The 22,155-nt window shown below is 39.3% G+C and overlaps 1 long non-coding RNA gene across 2 annotated transcripts in view; it reads right to left on the bottom strand.

Moving 5' to 3' along the window:
- Positions 1-10,558: 10,558 nt before the first annotated feature.
- LOC126589627 (uncharacterized) overlaps positions 10,559-22,155 on the bottom strand; it is a 51,779-nt gene continuing 40,182 nt past the window's right edge. The window contains exons 1-3 of one of the 2 annotated variants that reach the window (XR_007611888.1): positions 15,977-16,076; positions 11,496-11,562; positions 10,559-10,667 (exon numbers count right to left, since the gene is read on the bottom strand). This is a non-coding gene — a long non-coding RNA (uncharacterized LOC126589627). Of the gene's footprint in view, positions 10,668-11,495; positions 11,563-15,976; positions 16,077-22,155 lie in introns of those variants that run through there. The other variant, XR_007611889.1, reaches the window with a different exon arrangement.

Raw genomic sequence — 22,155 nt, 5'->3', positions numbered from 1 at the left:
GACTGAAATTTCTGGACTAGTATCTGGTTTCCATCTTAAATTTTGTCCTTGCGCTCTACAACACCATCCATGGTCAGAAAATAAATAACCCGGAGTTTTGAGGGAGATCAAAGAAGAACATAAAAAATAATAATACAAACCAATTTTTGCAAATAAACTGGACACATCTGATGCAACATTCTCTAGCTCTGCTCTTAGCTCAATTGCACGCCCATCAAGTGATTTCTCTAAAAGTTAACAATGCAATAATAGTATGAAAGAGTCATTTAAATGTACCTTCCAGCATGAAATTTAATATATGCAAAAAATTTAACATGAACTATTGTAGAATAATCCTGAATGTCGACTGTATAACTTCAAAGTAAGATGAAATGAAGAGAATCTATCTATGGTCTAAAAATGCAGATGGTGACACGACAAGTTGTTTTAGCAAACAACTTTGCTCACCCGATTTGAGGAGATTAACTATCACAAATTCATGCTCTTTGATGGTCGCATTTGCTTCAAATGCTTGTCCTCAAGACCATACAGTGCATGTCCAGTTTCCTCAAGCTTTTTCTGAAGTATAAAGTGTTTAATTATCTCAGAACGAGAGCAGAAAGAACAAAGGACACTCTGTAAGTCGATATTACAAATGTATTACCTCAATTTTTACAAGTTCATCATTCAATTGTACAGCCAAAAGTTGCTCAGAACTGTAAAGTTCCTGAAGCTCCAGCAATTTCTACTCTCAGGCCAACGTAACGTTTATATTAGTTCTCACCCTATAGTCAATATTATTAAAAAAGAAAGGAATGAAATCTTGATGGAGATACCTTGTGTTTTGAATCATAATCAAGTTTCATCCGCTCTATCTTTTCAGACATTGCCTACAATACATAAAGATTTAATGAAGTTAGTAACTAGTCAATTGTGAACGTAGGAAAAACAGTCCATAATTCAGTTCAATGACAAGAATAAGACCTTCTTCTCTACTTCTTCACTAACATAACGATGTCGTGGTATATATATTCCATTCTTCTTTGTGGCAGCATATACCTCTGAATGAACATAAGAAACATGTCATACATTTTAGCCTGTAGCAAAGTAACAATAAGGAATAATTAAATAACCTGTCAAACAAAAAAATTATCTGGAGAGAGAGAGATAGAGAGCACATCAACGCTGGAATCAGTTAACAACCTTGCTTGAGTCGATGAATCTCAGAATACAAATCGTTGATCAAAACAGACCTTATCGTTTTTTGAATGACTTGAAACAATAAGTAACAACATACCATAACAAGGGTCAGATTGAATGACAGTTCAACTATATAATTTGAGAGAACATGGATGGGCGTCTACATCGAATCAATACTTCATATAACTATTACCTTCAGATAATTATTACCTTCATCAAATCAATACTTCCTATAACTATTACCTTCATCAAAAGTTAGATGCTTTTACAGGCATTCTTCAAAGTCTTGGGCGTCTACATCAATTCTAACTCGAACCTCATCATTATCACCAGTTGCATGTTCCATATGCTGTCCATTGCACGGATCATCATCATGTGTTGAGGACATATCAAAGAAATCGCGTGGTCTCGTTTTGATTGCAACATGCCATTCTATATCTGTTGGGTCTTGTACATAGAACACTTGTAGTGCTTGTGATGCGAGAATGAAGGGGTCACTCGTAGACGACATCTTATTGAAGTTAACCAATCTAAAGCCATATCTGTCTGTTTTTACTCCCTCACCAGTATCTCTGGAAGTGCCATTAAACTAGTTGCACTTGAATAAAACCACTGTGCGTTCCATATGGTACTTGATTTCAAATACATCAGTCAGAACCTCATAGTAGTCTACCAAACCGGTAACAGGGTTCCGGTCACGTGGGCCAACATAACTTGGAACATCAGACTGTAGGAAAATACCATAGTTTTGGTAGTTCCCATTGGATTGTGTGTCTCTTACTTTGAACCTGAACCCATTACATACAAAAATCTTATATCTCTGACACCACTTACTAGGTCCATTAGCAAGCGTCACCAAGTCGTCAGTTGCACTTGGATCACCTTATTGTTGCAATTGATTAACCTACACAATTTACACCCAGGTTCATATGCATAGTTAAGAATTGGAAGCTAAATAGGAAACCAGTACACACAGAATCAACTTATTCCGTACTAACATGGTTTTCGAACCAATCTGGGAAGGATTTAATAGCTTATTTCTCTGCTTCTAGCATGGTTACACGCCTCCCTCGAGTTTTTTAAGCATTCTCCACGTAACTTCTGTAGGTGAAAATAAAGTCAATGTCACTCTGTAGAACCAAAAGTAGAGTTTCAGAAGTTGGTGCCATTGAACTGCAGTCTATAACATTTAAGTTTAATCACCTCCTATATGCCATTGACTTATCACAATTGGCTAAAACATACGATTGTGCAATCTCCCAAGCATGGTTGTCAAGATGATAATCTTCCCGTATAACAAGTGAATGCCCGGTGGCACAAAATATGTCAAAGTCGCCCTCATGGTCACGATGTAATCTATCTGCATTTTGGCTTAGACGGTTCAAACGTGTCTCCATGCCTTCCAAGTACATTGCACAAAAAGACAAGCACTCCTCAGCCAGATATCCTTGGGTCATGCTTCCCTCTGGTCAATTTTTATTTCAAACATACTTTTTCAACGTAAGCAGGAACCTAATTTAAATAGCACAACATCAAATTTGCTGTTCTAAATAGTATGATGCACATATGTAATACCCATAGAAACATACTAAAAGTTAAGGAATACCTCTCAATTGGGTACATCCATCTGTAGTGCACCGGACCTGCAAGTGCAGCTTCCTCGGCAAGATGTATTGTGAGGTGAAGACTGATGACAAAGAACGTAGGGGGTAATATCCTTTCCAATTGGCATAGGATCATCACTATTTTGGGTGTAAGTTTGCGAAAGCCTTCCACTGACCCTTTTTTAGTACACAAATGTCTGAAGAATGCACTTAGTTCTAATAATATATGTGCAATCCCAGATGGGAGTCTTTTACATATGGCAATTGGAAGGAACTGCAGCATTAAAACGTGCCAATCATGACTTTTAAGTCCCCTTACGATCTTTTCCTTTACATGCACAAGACGTGAAATATTGGACGAGTAATTGTCAGGCACTTTTATTGAGGCTAAAACCTTGCAAAACAATTCCTTCTCTAATGGTTTCATAGTATATGCACCGGGAGGCATCTTTGGCTTTCCATTGACAAATTTGATCTGCAACTCCGGTTTCATGCCCATCAATTCCAGGTGCAACCTTGCATTCATGTTATCCTTGTTTTTCCCAACAATACCCAGCAGCGTTGCAACCAAACTTTCAGTTACATTTTTTTCAATGTGCATGACATCAAGGCAGTGTCGAAGGACAAGATGTTCCCAATACGGCAATTGGAAGAAAATACTATGTTTGTTCCATGGCCCAACTGTTGGTGTAGGCGGTGGTCTTTTTTCTCCAACCTGTTTCCGTGGCGTTGTAAACACGGGAATTCCTGCGATAAACGAGACAAGAACACGTGTACAAAATAATATTTGTATTAATGATTTAGGGGTTACAATCTCTTCTACAAATTTATCCTCTGATTTTATCTTTGAAACGTGTGGATGTAGTGTTGTTGATCCAAGGGCCGTCGAGGCTTGATCTTGGACGAACAATTGATGAATGATGAACACCTTCTTCAAGGGGCCGTCGGGGCTTGATCTTGAACTGGTGGAAGTTCTTCAAGGGGGCGTTAGGGCTTGATCTTGGAGGAGGATTTCACGAAGAACGAAGAGGGTTTTCTTGGTCCTTCGGGATTTGCTTGAGAGCTTCAGAGTTTCGAGGCTTCAAGGCTTTGGTGTGGTGTGAATTCTCTTCCAATTTGGGAGTAGAGAAAGTGTATGTAAAATCCTCCTTGATTCTTTGATGGAGGAGCCTATTTATAGGCTTTGGGAATGGATCACCACCATCCATTTGTTTTGGTGGGTGTTGTAGGTGAATTTTGGTGGGTGTTGTAGGTGAATTGAATGAAGGTTGTAATTTTAATACAATGGTCAACATTTATTTCACTAAAATTTCAATGTTTACAAATGTAATCTTAATGCAACGGCTAACATTTATGCCACCGAAATTTCAATGTCTACAGGCGTCATACCATATTTGAACCGTAAAGTGGACAACCGCCGAAGGCATTCACGTCCGGTCATAGGGGAAGGTGCTTGCTCTCTTTCGTCAGAAAGATTAAAGGCTTTCCTTTGTCGATGAAAAACATGTGACATGGGCAAGAAACGACGGTGACCCCTATAACAATATTTCCTACCCTTTTTGAGATATGTCGACTCGGTGTTGTAGTTGCAATGAGGACATGCTAATTTCCCATGTGTGCTCCAACTGGACAATTTCCCATAGGCGGGGAAGTCGCTAATAGTCCACAAAATAGCTGCTCGTAAGGTGAAGGTCTCTTGCCTAAACGTATCATAAGTAGGAACCCCGGAGGTCCACAATACCTTCAGCTCGTCTATTAATGGTTGAAGGTATACATCAATATCATTTCCCGGAGATTCTTTGCCCGGTATTAACAAAACCATCAATATGAATGGTGATTTCATTTGGTAAATTGTATATGGTCAATAATACTGGCCATGTGCTATAGTCGGTGCTGCATTTTCCGAAGGGGTTGAATCCATCACTTGCCAACCCAAGACGTATATTGCGCATTTCCCCACCAAATGTTGGAAATTTCAAATCTAATTGCTTCCATGCAAAGGAATCAGCTGGATGTCTTAAGTAGCCATCCTCGGGCCGAGAAAGACCATGCCAACACATATCTTCACTGGTGTGTCGAGACATGTAAAGTTGTTGCAAGCGGGGTGTAATAGGAAAATATGTTAACACCTTTCGAGGTATTCTCTTTTTACTGCTTGGCTCTGTGTCATCTACCTCGGTTGTATATCTGGACACACCACATGTAGGACAAACATCTAAACCACTGTTATGTTTCCAATACAACATGTAGTCATTTTCACATGCATGGATCTTTTGGTGAGGCAAAATGAAATTTTTCAGCAATCCCTTTGTACTCATCACCTTCTTCGGTAAAGAATGACCATTTGAGAGTATATGTTTGAGAAGCTGAAGATTAGCTTGTACTGCACTTTCGCTGCACCCATATAAGCACTTGTTTTGAAATACTCGTATTAGGAAATCCATTTTCTTCATACCATATCCCGGATATAATTTTGTATTTGCGTCTTGCACCATGGCTTCAAACTTACGTACATATGCAGGTATTGGAGCTTCTTGCTCGCTGTGATTATTAATAGGCATGCCACCCATCACATTGGGACCAGAGAAAATATTTTCAAGCAAGGGGCCTAGTTTAGAATGAGGAGTATTAACAGCAGCAAGTTGTTGTGCAGCTTCGCTACTTGGAAGAGGGTCACCAAATGTCTCTCCATGCCATACCCACGAGCCTTGCAAGTATGAACGGTCCATACCTTCAACAATTAGATGCGCTTCGACTTCTTTGTTACTCAGCCAGAACCTATTCAAGCATTTAGCACACAGACATTTGATGTTCCCCTCATGAGAAGCAACTTCCAATGAGTTTGAGATAAATTTTTAGCCTTGTTCTGTAATCCTCTGTAAACGGATTGAAAGAGGCCCAACTTTATCCATCATCACTGAGTATAATCAATAGTTTCTAGAATTGGAACAACAAGGTGCCTAAAGATGAAGAAGGCAAGTAAACTATGTAACTTAAACAAATTAAGTAAATATAGTATGTGAATACTATATGGACAGAATTTACATAAGCAACTGCAAGGGAGAGTATATTATTTCAGAAATCAATTTTTGTAAGTGGGAAAACAACTCCAATCGCATTTATGAGTGACATTGTATATATGAGTCTTGCATAGGATTTTAGGGTGCAGGGGATAGTAAAAAGGTCATAAAAGTCACCATAAGAAGTTAAGGAAAAAGTTCATATACTGAGTAATGTCGGTCGGGCAGTCATTAGTTTAAAATGTAGAGGTATTTAGTATGTTTTGTATACAACATTTGTATAGTATTTGTAGGAATGTGAATCGTGTTTCATTCCAAATTCGTATCTATGTATAGAGGTTTAAGTGTTCCATTCTAGAATGGTTAAAAGTCCATTGTTCAAAACCTCACATATCTTGATTTGCACCATTTGATAAAAAGGCACCACTTGAAGGAAGATATATTTACCAAATGATTATTCACAGAAAAGTACATTTAAGAAATGATTATTCACAGAAAAGCACTTTTACCAAATAATCAGGCAAGCATTTGAATTGTATTCATTCTAAAAACAACTGAAACAAAAGTTAAAATAAATAAACAGATAGATAGGCTTAAGCACTACATTGCAAATATTTCCCTGAAGCTTATAAAATTAGGTGCAGAAGAAGTTGGGGACAGAAAGAGATGCAGGAACCTTTAAGTGGAGTTGAAGAAGCGTTAAATTGGATTCAGAACTTAAATCCGAGGCATGGTAACACAACATTGCGTAGATGCAAAGACCAAAATGTACAATAACCAAACTCAAATTCACCAAAAGCAAAAAAACATTCTGGGTTATGTCTACATAAATGATTTAAAAAAAGGTTTACATCAATTTTTCAGATTCAGAAGAAAAACAAATAGAGAACTACACAGGTAGGATAATTCGAAAACAAAACCATTGGATCTAAAACTATTGCCTAGTTGTTCCGTGAATGTTCGAACTAAAACAATAAAACCCAAATGAAATATTCAAAAATTGATTCCAAAGTCCTTACCTTGAGGAGGAAGACGAATGCCAAAAACCAGAGAAGCAAATTGGGGAAGGAAGGATATAGAAAGAGATAGTGACTGCCCCGACCCTCTCTCTCTGTCCCTGTAATTGTGCACCCAAACCATATAGAAAATACAACCGTCAGAAAAGGAAATGAATGGCACATCCAACAGTGAGATAAGGAGTTGTAACCTATATTCATATTACACATAAGCAACAATATAGGAAAAGATGTAGAAGATTTTATAAAAGTGTAGAGAAATGATAACCTATGCATGTATACCACATTTTGTTAAAATGGTTGAAGATCCATTTGAATCAAAATAGAAAGGTATATGCAATGTTTAACATCCAAACCACCCTTATCACTTTTATACCTTGTTCTGGTGTCAGAAGCTTCTCATTTTCTTAGTATGAAACTCATTTTGTGGGAAAAAATTATAATAATAATAACAGTAGTCACTCAAAAAGTAAAGGAGATTACCAAGCAAATGACTTTTAGGTTCTGAATGGTTTACTTATTCCCATCCAGTTGGTGCGAAAACTTTGTTTGTTTCATGTTTGGTGATGCACAAACTCTCACAAATGGTGTTCCTCACAACCAACTCTGCTACTAACAAACTGCAATAACATAAAGTATATCATATGAAAGTAGTTAAATAAATTTGTTTAATCGTAGGTCATAAAGCTCGAAACTTAATGCAAAAAAAAATTCAGAACCTCAAATAGAGAACAAAACATCTACATTGACAATAACAACCCCAAACAATGAACGAAACATTGAAATGAAATCAAATCATGTGATACATTTTGAGGTCAATGAGAATGAAATGAGATTATGTACCCTACAGTGGACTGAAAACTGCTCAATGAGAATAAAACAAAGCAAAAAATATAAGCAAAAACTTCATGACAAAAACTGGGTTCCAAAGCACAGCTCAAATTGTAATGCTGAGACTATTGTCTCAATTGAGCGCAGCAAAACAGAGACCCCAAGTGCTCAATGATAAAGAGAATGTGTTCATGCCAATAAACGCCAACTTGAAGTTAGAGAGGGATTTGAAGGTCTACTGTACCGATCTTTGATTATTAGTTGTAGCTGTTGGAGAGCAGTGCAAAGAGCTGATGAGGGGAAATCGCAGAGGCTGATCCTAATTAACGAGACAAAAAGAATGTTTGTACGTAAACAGCAGTTTGTTGTCCTACAGAGGCCATGTCACTTCCTCGTCCACTAATAATGACATTGTTTTGAAGTTGTAGACCACATAAAGAAGCATGGAACGTAGCTTAACTATTAGCTTTCATGTAGTGGTATTAGGTATCAGCTAAAAACCGTACCAAAACTTAAAAACACACAAAATAGCATATGAAAGTTCGTTCATACCCATGTTAATGTAAGCCAGACTTGCTCTAACAAATTCCATTTTTGTGTTTACGCTGTTCACAGAACATAAGAACAAAATGTGATATCCTTATAGCATAAGCTTAACCAAGAGTGGAACTTTACATAGATAGTTCAACGTATACCCATTTTCTTTCAGTTGGTACAGGCTATAAGGATAGTGGTTTGTTTAAAAAAATGTAGATGCGATTTGCCTAACTCGTGATGTTGTGGAAACAGTACATGGAATCTTATATTTATACACCAACCAATAACTCCTATCTTATATCTGCAATAACAATAATAGGCTTAAACCTGGTATGGTTTCCAGATTGTTCCAACTTGAACAGATAGAAGAAGCACTTCAAACTAAACTAACAAAAAACTCCAACAGAATCGCAGACGTAATAAACAAATTGAAATGTTTGGTCTAAAAAATGCTAAATATTGAATTTGTGGAACACAAAATTACCTGTTTAGACTCCCCAAAATCAATCCAATTGGTTGCAAGCCCCAAATTGATTGTAAGAAACCCAACTGATAATAAATAATGAACCGATGAGCTTAATCTGTTGAGAAATTGACAGGGCAAGGTATGCGAAGCAAATACCCAGCCGCGTGGGAGCCGACTTCCGTTGCCCCCTCGAGTCGCCAACTAAACGAGGCCACTAAGCTTCTTGTCCGCTACGCCCTGTCCGCATTGCGCGACTGTGACTGGTTCGCGGAACCGGCCGACTTCATCACTGATGCAATAATGGCCGATATATGCGAGTAGGGTCGAAGGCTCTATCCTTCTATGGGTTTTGGCTCTGTCTCCCTTTTGTATTGGATGTGCATCCGTAGGTCCTGATAAGCAAAGATATATCCCAGCTTTATAAACAAAAAAAATTAACCTGCCCTGCCACACAAAATAAATTAAAAAATACATATGAAATTAAAAAGTAGAAGGAAATAAATTTTAAGAAATAAAAATATTTAACAGCCACCAATCATTGGTGGCTGAATCTTGAAGGCCACCAACTGATGCAAAGTCATTGTGAAAGTCGGATGTTAAACAGTTCTCTCACCATTACTGCGTTTGTCGATGCTAATTATGCAGGAAATCCAGATGACTGTTGTTCAACTGGTGGTTGTTGCATACTTTCTTTGTGACAATTTAATTTCATGGAGTTCCAAAAAACAGTGTGGCGTTTCTCGGTCAAGTACAAAGGGGCAGAGTACTGCCAATTAGATTATACATCAGCGATGTTGTCTTGGTTTCGCCATTTTTTCGCAATCTTCATCCCCCAATTGAACCACCACGACTGTGGTGTGACAATATTAGTCCACTTGTTGTGGCATCCATCTTGTATACCAAGCTCGAATGAGGCATGTCGAAGTTGACTATCATTACATTTGAGAAAAAAACATTCGAAAGGAAATTGTTGTTGTGTATGTTGCCACTGCTAATCAGTTTGCTGATCTTTTGGCCAATGGTTTATCATCATTTCGTTTTACATATCTCATTTCCAAGCTGTCAACGATCGATCAGCTTGTGGGGGTGTGATAACCAAACTCTCATCCAAGTCATCAATCCTTGTCACATTATCATTCAAGTCACCAATCCTCATCAGTAGAGTTTGAAATGGTGGATTCCTGCTCTCCAAACCGACTGCACAATAGCAATCCAACTCCTCAGTAGATAGAACATAAGCATATCTCTAGTCTATCTGAGACTCTTTCCCAACAGTGGAAATCATCCCCTGAATAAGTCTTGGTTGTAATTTGAATTGTTTTGCAATTTGAGATAAGGCTATACTGTAACAACCCCATCTCTTGTAAAGCTATATAATCAAAATGAAGTCTCTTGAGTTTATTCAAGCAAACATTACAAACCCTAATTGAGTGTAAAACTTCTGTCATGTATTATAGGATTGTATTTTCCAATTGTAATTAGTGTAGGATTCCTACCTCAATAGGGATTAATATAATCTATATATATTATAATATTTTCCACACCTCAATACAAGAAGTCATAATTTACATGGTATCAGAGCCGTAGGTTTTTCTGAGGTCCTAGGTTTTTATTTTTTTTTTCTCCTCTTCTCTCCTTTTGCCTTCCAAACCACCAAAAAACACACACAAATACCCCCTTGCCATCCACATCTCTCCCCTGTGGCGTCATGACACACCCCGATCCTAGAATCAAGGCGTGTTGGCCGTCACGTGAGCATGACGTAACCAAAAGTGCAATGCGGAAGCAAATGATATGAGAAATATGAAGGAATAAAAACCAACTACTAGCAGTAATATCCAACTAGCATGCTAGAGTGAGTTAAAGTGTGCAGTACAAATTTCAGAGCATAAATACTAGGTGCAGTCAAGTAGGACTATAATTAAATTACAACACCCGTAGGTGAGTCCTACATGCAGGAAGTCTGTCAGAACGCGGAAGAAAACCTCATGAGCCACCAACTGCTAACTAGAACCTGGAGGGGCGCAAAACAAAATTGAGTGGGTCAGTAAAACCAAAGTTTTTCAAAAACATTTCATCAAAACAATTATAACCCCTCGCTATAAAACCTGTATACTTTCCCAGAAAATAACATAATAGTATATAAATCCTCATATATCTCAAATCATCAATCTTTATCAAATCCAGAAAATATGCCATGCCATAAATGTCAATAACAGAACATGGATGCATCAAAATAAACAGGTGACATAATGAATCAACCGGAGACCCTGTAGTTGGTCCTGTAGGGTTAATTCCATAGCTCAATATCCAACCCAGCCGGAGTCACCACGGTGACCTGTACGGCATTACTCTGCACATAAATCGGAACTACTTAAAGTAGTCTGTACGATAAGAAAGGTGTCAGAATACGCTCTAGTGCTTCTCTTATCAATCATCTGCGCGCATAATCTAAGGTCACCTACTAGTCGGAACCACCTTTAGTGATCTGTAAGATTAGCATGTCGGAACCCTCTCATGGTCTGTACGACATGCACCTACTTGGATCCAAGGTGAGCGTGTGGTGCGGTAAATAATATAAGCACTAACACCAGGGTGCAGGTTATGAGCTCTCAACAATTTCACATCATCAATGATTCACATGAATAACATAAAACTCACCTGTGCGTCCACAACACGAATTCACATATATATATATATATATATATATATGCATCAATATCAATTCATACAATTCACAATATGCATGCATGGCATTTGAAAACATATTTTCATATAAATTCAATTTCTGGGAAAATCAATAGTATATAGGTATATACGGAAACCAAAACTGCCCATTCACTGGTAAGTCGATGGGTCGTAACCCCCGTGACGTCCCTGGATGCGCTCGTCCTCGGGATAGGTGTCACCTATATGCGAAACAACTATAAAAACGTTAATTTAAGCACATAACCGACAATTCGTAATAACTTCTCATACGGTGCTCAAATTGGGTATATGAATATACCACATCGACCTACTCGACATCACGGACGTCGACAAATTTTTAGAAAAAATTTCTGAAGCTGCACGCGCCCCCATGCGCGTCTCCTAATTCGGGCTATCCGGACTGGTTTTTCCTGTGGCAGGAAACCTGGAGATTTTTCAATCTCCTTGTTCTCCGTCATTTCTCAACCATTTTCTTCGAATTTTATATCAAAATGAAGCCCTAAGCATGTAGTTTCACGTTACACTACTTTAAGGCTAAAAAAACTACAAAATCTCACTGGAGAAATTCCAAGAAAACAGGCCAATTTCGAACCCAATGGTCCCGACGTCCAAAACCTTCAAACGAAGCACTCCGAGCTTCCTTGGGACCTCACTAAGCCCACTACAAGCTTATAAATCCCTGAAAATTAACACATCACAATTGCATGAACAGTGACATAAAACTGGGGTTCGGGTTTCACGTGATTTCGAAGGTTTCACGTTCTAAAACCAGTACCAAACAACTCAGGAGGTCGAAAGGATGAAGAACCATACCTTTTGGGCGTCGATCCGTGAAAGTTCAAGGGTATTTGGTCTCGTCCGTACAATTTCGAGAGGGAGAGGGTGACTAATACGGAGAAGAGAGAGGGAGCACGAGAATGGGAAAGGGAAGGATGTCCTGTGTGTGAGTGTTGTGTGGTCCACCCAAAAACAAACCACAACATCATTCCCTAACCACACAAATTACAACCCAACATTTTAATCTAACTTAATTTATTTTCCAAAAGCTTAGGAATGAATGAATTTAGTCCAATAATATGTCACAGACACACATACCTTAATACCCATCAAGGGTAATTCCGTCATTTCACGTCCCCGATATATAGAATCCCGGGACGGGTTGTGACAATCTCTCCTCCTTATAGAATTTCATCCCCGAAATTCATACGACCAAACAATCTGCTTAATACTCATAAAATAACCTTGGATACATCTCTCTCATTCGATCTTCTGTCTCCCAAGTAGCTTCTTCTACTGAACGGTTCGTCCACAATACTTTCACCAAGCTCACCGTCTTATTCCTTAGAACCTTGTCTTTCCAATCCAAGATAGTCACTGGTTCCTCATCATACGTCAAATCCGGATTAATCTCTAAGGGTTGAGGAGGAATCACATGTGAAGGATCTAAAACTTAATGTCGAAGCATCAAGACATGAAATACATTATGTACCTTAGATAACTCCGAAGGCAACTCCAACCTATAAGCAACTTCACCGACCCTCTCAGTGATCTCATAAGGTCCTATGTACCTAGGACTTAATTTGCCTTTCTTTCCAAATCGCACTACACCTCTCCAAGGTGACAATTTCAAGAATACCAAATCACCCACATCATAAACTCGATCAGTAGCATGTTTATCTGCTAAACTCTTTTGTCGATCCTGGGCCGCTTTCAGGTTAGACTTAATCACCTTAATATTTTGAGTAGTCTCATCCACAATCTCTGGGCCTTCTAACACTCTTTCGCCAACCTCTAACCAACACAATGGCATACGACAAGCTCTACCATAAAGTGCCTCAAATGGTGACATACCAATGCTCGAATGAAAATTATTATTGTAGGCAAATTCCATCAAATCTAGGCGATCATGCCAAGAATCACCAAATTGTAACACTGAAGATCTCAACATATCCTCCAACGTCTGAATATTCCTCTCTGATTGTCCATCGATTTGAGGATGATAAGCAGTGTTGTAAAGCAGTTTCGTACCAAGAGCTTCCTGAAAAGCTACCCAAAACTTAGAAGTAAATCTTGGATCTTGATCAGAAATAATATTCACTGGAACTCCATGATACTTCACAATCTTCGTGACGAACAACTTAGCCAATTTATTCAGGGGACATTTTTCCCTCACTGGAATGAAATGCGCTGACTTGGTAAGCCGATCTACAATCACCCAAACACCATCAAATCCATTTCGTGTACGAGGGAGCTTATACACGAAAACCATGGTTATATTTTCCCATTTCCACTGAGGAACGGGAAGTGGTTGCATTCGCCCATAAGGCTTCTTTCTTTCCACTTTGACTTGCTGACAAACAATACATCTACTTACATATTTTGCAATTTCCCTTTTTATACCCGGCCAATAGTAAAATGGTCGAATGGTATGGTACATCTTAGTTCCTCCAGGGTGCATCGCATAAGCTGAACAATGTGCTTCATCCAAAATCTCATTATTTAATTCCTCATTATTCGGCACATACATTATGTTCTCCTGCATAAGCATGCCATCTGATTCACGAATCCTGAGGTCTTTCTTTTTCCCTTCATTTCTCAATTGAATCATTTCTTGAATTTCTTCATCAACCATCTAAGCTTCAAGTACACGATCAACCAAAACTGGCCTGACTTGAAAACTAGCAAGAAAAGCTTCTCTTCGATCTTCTAACTCCAACTTTACTCCAGTAGCTCTCAATTCTGCAAGAAGAGGAACACGGCATGCATACAAAGCATTGAGTCGACCTTGAGGTTTCCTACTCAGTGCATCAGCTACCACATTTGCACGACCCAGATGATATCCAATAGTGCGGTCATAATCACTTAGTAATTCCATCCACCTTCGCTGACGAAGGTTAAGATCATGCTGAGTAAAAAGATATTGAAGACTCTTATGATCTGTGAAGATCTTACACTTCTAACCATAGAGATAATGCCTCCAAATCTTCAAAGCAAAGACAATGGTTGCCAATTCAAGATCGTGAGTAGGATAATTCCTTTCATGAATCTTCAATTGTCAAGAAGCATAGGCGATCACTCTATTATGCTGCATCAAAACACATCCCAAACCATTCAAAGAAGCGTCACTGTAAATCTCAAAGTTACCGCTATCATCAGGAAGTACCAATATTGGAGCATGAGTGAGGCAATATTTCAATTGCTAGAAACTTTGCTCACAATTCTCGTCCCACTCGAACTTAACATCCTTCCTGGTTAACTTCGTTAGTGGCAAAGCAATCATAGAAAAATCTTGAACAAACCATCGATAATAACCTGCTAGACCAAGAAAACTCCGTACCTCAGAGACTGTTCGTGGTTGTTCCCAATTCTCCACTGCTGCTATCTTTTGAGGATCTACTTGAATTCCTTGTGCCGATACTACATGCCCCAAAAATGCCACTTCATTCAACCAAAATTGACATTTACTGAACTTGGCATACAACTGATGCTCCCTCAATTTCTTTAATACCAAGTTAAGATATCGAATATGATCTACTTTAGATTTAGAGTATACCAGAATATCATCGATAAAAACAATAACAAATCTATCAAGATATTGCTGGAATACCTCATTCATTAACCTCATGAAAGCTGCAGGTGCATTAGTCAATCCAAATGGCATCACCAGAAATTCATAATGTCCATAACAGGTCCTGAAAGCTGTCTTAGGTATGTCTTCATCTTTAATCTTCAACTGATAATATCCAGATCTCAAATCAATCTTAGAGAACACACACGCACCTTTTAGCTGATCAAACAAATCATCGATGCGAGGCAATGGATAACGGTTTTTAATTGTTACTCGATTCAATTGCCTATAATTAATACATAATCTCATAGTTCCATCTTTCTTTCTTACAAATAATATCGGAGCTCCCCAAGGTGAAGTACTAGGTTGAATGAAACCTTTATCAATTAATTCTTGTAACTGAATTTTCAACTCTCTCAGTTCAGCTGGAGCCATTATGTACGGAGTTAAAGATATAGGATCTGTACCTGGAAGCAAATCAATAGAAAATTCCACATCTCTGTCTGGCGGCAATCCCGGCAAATCATCTGGAAATACATCAGGATAGTGCCTGACTACTCCAACTTCCTCTATACTGTTAGGGGCAACATCATTTAACACCACATGTGCTAAGTATCCTTGACAACCTTTCGATAACAACTTTTTTGCTCTCATGGCAGAAATAACACCATGTCTCACCCCACTGCTTTCTCCCACAAAAATAACCTCTGGAAATCCAGGACGATGAAAAGTAACAGATTTCCCGTAACAATCTATATGGGCACGATTAAAATGCAACCAATCTACCCCTAGAATCACATCAAAATCCACAATATCTAACGGGATAAGATTAGCTGGCATAACTACACCCTCTACCATCACTGGACACCCAGGGTAAACACTATCAACATAACATTTATCCCCTCTAGGCATGGCAAACTCTAAATCAAATCCTAGAGGTGAAGGGTGAGGTTAAGTCATTTGAGCAAACGTATGAGAAATCACAGAGTGTGTAGCACCATAATCAATCAAGACTCTAGCAAAATGACCAAGAATATTTAACGTACCCATGATCAAATCTGGATGGTTCTGAGCATCTTGCAGTGATATGTGATTAACACGTCCCTGAGCTTGCTGTCGTCCACCACGACCTCTGTTGCCTTGGTTACCTCGTCCCTGTGCAGCACGTCCTTGTCCTGACTGATTAGACTGCTAGATGATCTTGCACCACTAGCAGCAACCTCTCCCTGTCGAGGCTGACCTCCCTGATGCCACTGCGACCCGCTAGCTGGCATGGAAGAATAAGAAGTATAACCCCAGGGTCTTGGGAATACCCAGTCTGAGAATAAAGATCCTAAGAATACTGATACTGTCCGGAAGCATAAGGAGCAGCATCACCCTGATAGTGGTAAGCACCACCACGACCCGTCTGACCATAACTGCTTGATCCAAAGTTTTGTTGAATCGGCGCTAGAGGTAGCATAGCAGACTGCTGAGTTTTTTGCTGACTCTAGGGACATTGAGCAGCCCTATGTCCCATCTGTCCACAAGTGTAGCAAGCACCACCACTACCAATTCTCCTACACTCTTCATGGTGTCTGAAGTTACAACGGCGGCACAACGAAGCACCAGAACCACCAGCACCACCAAAATCTCTCTGTCTCTGAAATCTGGGCCCGCCAGCAAATCTTCCACCTCTCCTCAGGCCTATGACACTAAATCCTCCACTGGAAGAACTCGAACTCGCTCCACTTTTCTTGAAATTCTGCGTCTTACGGGGTCCCTGAATGGAGATACCCTTGCCCTTATCATCTTTCTTCTGATTATCATTATTGTCCTCATCATCCTCACTGTCACTAGGAAGGTTGTCGGAATCCTCCATCCGAACCAAAATCTCGAAAAACTCATGATAATTGGTGCAAGGAAACGCACTAGCAAAAGTCCGCCATTTCCTCTTAGTTCCCAGCTTAAAACGGCGAAGCATCTCTACCTGATTACCAGCTGTATCAAGATCATAACGAGACAAATCTGTAAACTTCCTGTAATACTCATGCGCCGACATATTCTTTTGCTTTAATCGAGTGAACTCCTGCTTCTTGCGATCAATGTACTCCGGAGGGACAAATCTTTTCATAAAATTCTCTTTGAATACTTCCCAATCAGCTGCCATCTCAGGGAACATAAACTGAGTTTGATTTCTCCACCAAGCTGCAGGCTCTCGTCCCAAAAACCAAGTAGTGGTCTCAACCCATCTATTAGCAGGAAAATTCCCTTGACTCTGCATCACCTGAAAAGTCATCTCAATATGGTCTAGCCACTTTTCTGCCCCTTCATGACCTTCATTACCCATGAAACGATCCAATTTCAGATTATACATAGTTTCCAAGGGTATCCTCTGAGGAGGAGGAGGACGGATTGCATTCTGAAAGGTCTGGGCCATCGCTTCCCCTAATTGAGTTATATCAGGGAAATTAGGTTAAGAAGCACGGCGTGACTCCCTACGAGGCAGCATAATTCTGACAGAAAACATCAAAAGATCATTAGAGCATTAACAATTATACAGGACTGCAACATAGGCTCTGATACCAAACTGACACACCCCGATCATAGAATCAAGGCGTGATGGCCGTCACGTGAGCGTGACGTAACCAAAAGTGCGATGTGGAAGCAAATGATATGAGAAATACGAAGGAATAAAAACCAACTACTAGCAGTAATATCCAACTAGCATGCTAGAGTGAGTTAAAGTGTGCAGTATACAATTTCAGAGCATAAATACTAGGTGCAGTCAAGTAGGACTATAATTTAATTACAACACCCGCAGGTGAGTCCTACATGCAGGAAGTCTGTCAGAACGCCAAAGAAAACCTCGTGAGCCACCAATTGCTAACTAGAACCTGGAGGGGCGCAAAACAAAATTGAGTGGGTCAGTAAAACCAAAGTTTTTCAAAAACATTTCATCAAAACAATTATAACCCCTCGCTGTAAAACCTGTATACTTTCCCAAAAAATAACATAATAGTATATAAATCCTCATATATCTCAAATCATCAATCTTTATCAAATCCAGAAAATATGCCATGCCATAAATGTCAATAACAGAACATGGATGCATCAAAATAAACAGGTGACATAATGAATCAACCGGAAACCCTGCAGTTGGTCCTGTAGGGTTAATTCCATAGCTCAATATCCAACTCAGCCGGAGTCACCACAGTGACCTGTACGGCACTACTCTGCACATAAATCGGAACTACTTAACGATAAGAAAGGTGTAAGAATACGCTCTAATGTTTCTCTCATCAATCATCTGCGCGCATAATCTAAGGTCACCTCCTAGTCGGAACCACCTTTAGTGATCTGTAAGACTAGCATGTCAGAACCCTCTCATGGTCTGTACGACATGCACCTACTTGGATCCAAGGTGAGCGTGCGGTGCGGTGAATAATATAAGCACTAACACCAGGGTGCAGGTTATGAACTCTCAACAATTTCACATCATCAATGATTCACATGAATAACATAAAACTCACCTGATACTCACATATGCGTCCACAGCACCAATTCACATATATATATATATGCATCAATATCAATTCATACAATTCACAATATGCATGCATGGCATTTGAAAACATATTTTCATATAAATTCAATTTATGAGAAAATCAATAGTATATAGGTATATACAGAAAACAAAACTGCCCACTCACTGGTAAGTCGATGGGTTGTAACCCTCATGACGTCCCTGGATGCGCTCGTCCTCGGGATAGGTGTCACCTATATGCGAAACAACTATAAAAATGTTAATTTAAGCACATAACCGACAATTCGTACTCATACGGTGCTCAAATTGGGTATATGAATATACCACATCGACCTACTCGATGTCACGGACGTTGAGAAATTTTTAGAAAAAATTTCTGAAGCTGCACGCGCCCCCACGCGCCTGGACAGGCACGGGTCCACGCGCCCCCCACGCGCGTCTCCTACCTCGGGCTCGCCGGACTGGTTTTTCCGGTGGCCGGAAAACTGGAGATTTTTCAATCTCCTTGTTCTCCGTCATTTCTCAACCATTTTCTTCGAATTTTATATCAAAATGAAGCCCTAAGCGTGTAGTTTCACGTTACACTACTTTAAGGCTCTAAAAACTACAAAATCTCACAGAAGAAATTCCAAGAAAACCGGCCAATTTCGAACCCAATGGTCCCGACGTCCAAAACCTTCAAATGAAGCACTCCGAGCTTCCTTGGGACCTCACTAAGCTCACTACAAGCTTAGAATTCCCTGAAAATTAACACATCACGATTGCATGAATAGTGACATAAAACTGGGGTTCGGGTTTCACGTGATTTCGAAGGTTTCAAGTTCTAAAACCAGTACCAAACAACTCAGGAGGTCGAAAGGATGAAGAACCATACCTTTTGGGCGTCGATCCGTGAAAGTTCAAAGGTATTTGGTCTCGTCCGTACAATTTCGAGAGGGAGAGGGTGACTGAGATGGAAAAGAAAGAGAGAGCACGGGAATGGGAAAGGGAAAGATGTCCCGTGTGTGAGTGTTGTGTGGTCCACCCAAAAACAAACCACAACATCATTCCCTAACCACACAAATTACAACCCAACATTTTAATCTAACTTAATTTATTTTCCAAAAGCTTAGGAATGAATGAATTTAGTCCAATAATATGTCACACACACACATACCTTAATACCCGTCAAGGGTAATTCCGTCATTTCACGTCCCCGATATATAGAATCCCGGGACGGGCTGTGACACGTCATCTTATTCGTCTCTTCCTGGCCAAAACACTACAAACCTCCTTAAACTTTCTACCACCAACTATATTGTTCGGGTTCGCCGACTCAAAGCCATACTAACATAATATGCATGCATATACGATGTGTGGATGCAAATTTCTTCCTCCTTGATCTTGGACAAAATTGCACCTACAAAAAAATTAACACCTTAGGTCAAGGCCAAGAGCCTCACGCGCCCACGATGAATGGGGGGGATTTGGCCGAAGAACCTCCGATGCCAAAGTTAGAATTTAGAGAGAATAAGTGTTTGAGAATTGTAGAGAATTTTAGAAAGAGTGTTGGAATTAGCTTTTGATGAGAAATGTGGGGCTTTTTATAGAGGAGTGGCCGGCCTCTTAGAGTGAGAGAGAACCGGCCACATAGCCTTGTTTGTGGGGTTTGTTCATGATTTAATATGATTTTGGGAGTTATGTGATTACTTGACTGATTAATTTGGCAAAATAGGATTATTACCAAATGAATTAGCTAATTAATGGGATGAATAAGCAAAGTATGGCCAATTCCTTTTCTAGCAATAGATGTGATATGATATTAACTAGCACTCAAATTAACCCTCTTTTTATCAATTGTAGCAAAGTATGTAAGTAGGGATCGTTCTAGGCCGGGGATTAGGAGGGATTGCTAAATCACTTGAAAACTGACTCAAATACGTAAAAACAAGTTTAAAACACTAAACTAGACTCAAAGAATGCAAAACTAAACTTTAAAACACCAAAACAAACCAAAAGACTCAAAACAGCGAACAAACACTCAAAACTACCTTAAAAACACTTTCTGGGCAGTTTCTGACACCAAGGAAGAATTTGGACGAAAATTGGTTATAACTTGACTCAAGACACCTAAAAACACAAACTAAATTGATTTCTAACTAATATGACTCAACAAAGTAAAGGGGGATTGATTTTGGACGAATTTAAAAACAAAACAAGTAAACTAAACTAAACAAATTTTAAAACGAAATTGGTTAAAGTGAATGGATGGAAAGCTAGCTAAGGGGTTCTTCTCCACACATGTCACACTTGCATACAAAACGATTTCCAATTGCTTCTCAATAAACCATGAATTCTCAACGCCCCAAGTTAATTAGGTCCGCTTAAATTAACCCTCAGATTTTCCTTAAGTTATTGAATTGGATGAATTGCATACGACAACCCAAAGCATTCCCCACAAGTTCCCTACATGAAAGCGCATAATAAAGATTCAAGCAAGGATCATTAAGTTCTATGAAAATCATAAGCATTGACGAGGCACTCGTAACTATGAAAGCGCATGATACTTATGCCAAGAATTTACTTAACGCGATTGTGATCAACAACCTTTACTACTTGTGAATATAAGTTCATAACAATTAATTGAAATTCCCTTATATCCTAGCATCAAATTCATGCATGCAAACTAAGCGGGCCCTCTTAACCAACATACACAAACCAGTTTTAATTCATATAGATAAGTAAATTGAATTCACAACTTATGAAACGCAATTAGAAGTAATCAAATCATATAGCAAGCATAAACATGGTTTTGAATCCCCCCTAGCCAAGGGGGGGTTTAGTTCCTCATACTCGCAAAGCAAAGATGCATAAAATTAGACATTAAAATCAAAGGAAAGAAAACACCTAAAATGCTCCAACTTGGACAACAGGTGCATCAATGGATCTCCCTTCCTCCTTGTTGCGGCATGAAGCTTGTGGACAGGTTTTTGGGTGGATTTATGGTGTAGAAGGGATGGGGAATGGTATGGAAGGGTTTAGGGTTGATGGGTGGTGTGGCAAGGGGTTGTTTTCTGCAAAAATTTGGGAGAATGGTGGTGGAAGGCTGCGGCAAAGCACAAGGGTGAATTTCTGGCGTGATTTATGAATATGGGAGGTGGTCCATTCGGCCAAAAGGTTTAATGAGTATATATAGGCACTTAAAAACCCTAGCAAATTAGATTAGGGTTTCTAGAAGCCCAAATCCATCAGAAATTAGGTTAAATCAATCAGATTTTTAATGGGAAAAGGGCTAGGGTGCGGCTGGATGGATAGGGTAAAGGATGGGCCTTCTAGAATGCCTTGCAAGGCAAGGCAAAGGGTTTCTAGAAAGGGGAAAGGTGCGGCCCAAGTCTAAGAGGATGAGGATAGGTCATCTAAAAGCCCAAAGCCAAGAATAAAAACTCTCAAAAATGGAAACCTCCAAGAATAGAAACTTCCAACTTTAGAAACTTTGGTTTCCACTTCTGCATTCTTCGTTCTTCACTTTCATTTCTTCATCTCTTAGGCTCCTTTGACCTTCAAACTCGTCCATTCCTTGTGCTCCATATGCATACACTCCATTCCAGCTCAATTTTTCTCTAAAATGCTCCAATTTGCATCATTTTATGTAATATGCCCTTAAAACCTGAAAACACATGAAACTAGCTTAAAAGACTACTTTAAACTCAGAAAACATAA

This window comes from Malus sylvestris, chromosome 11 (assembly GCF_916048215.2).
Source record: "Malus sylvestris chromosome 11, drMalSylv7.2, whole genome shotgun sequence".
In the NCBI taxonomy this organism is placed as follows: Eukaryota; Viridiplantae; Streptophyta; class Magnoliopsida; order Rosales; family Rosaceae; genus Malus; species Malus sylvestris.
The sequence above is the reverse complement of the archived record's forward strand: the minus strand, read 5'-3'. Positions and strand labels throughout refer to the sequence as shown.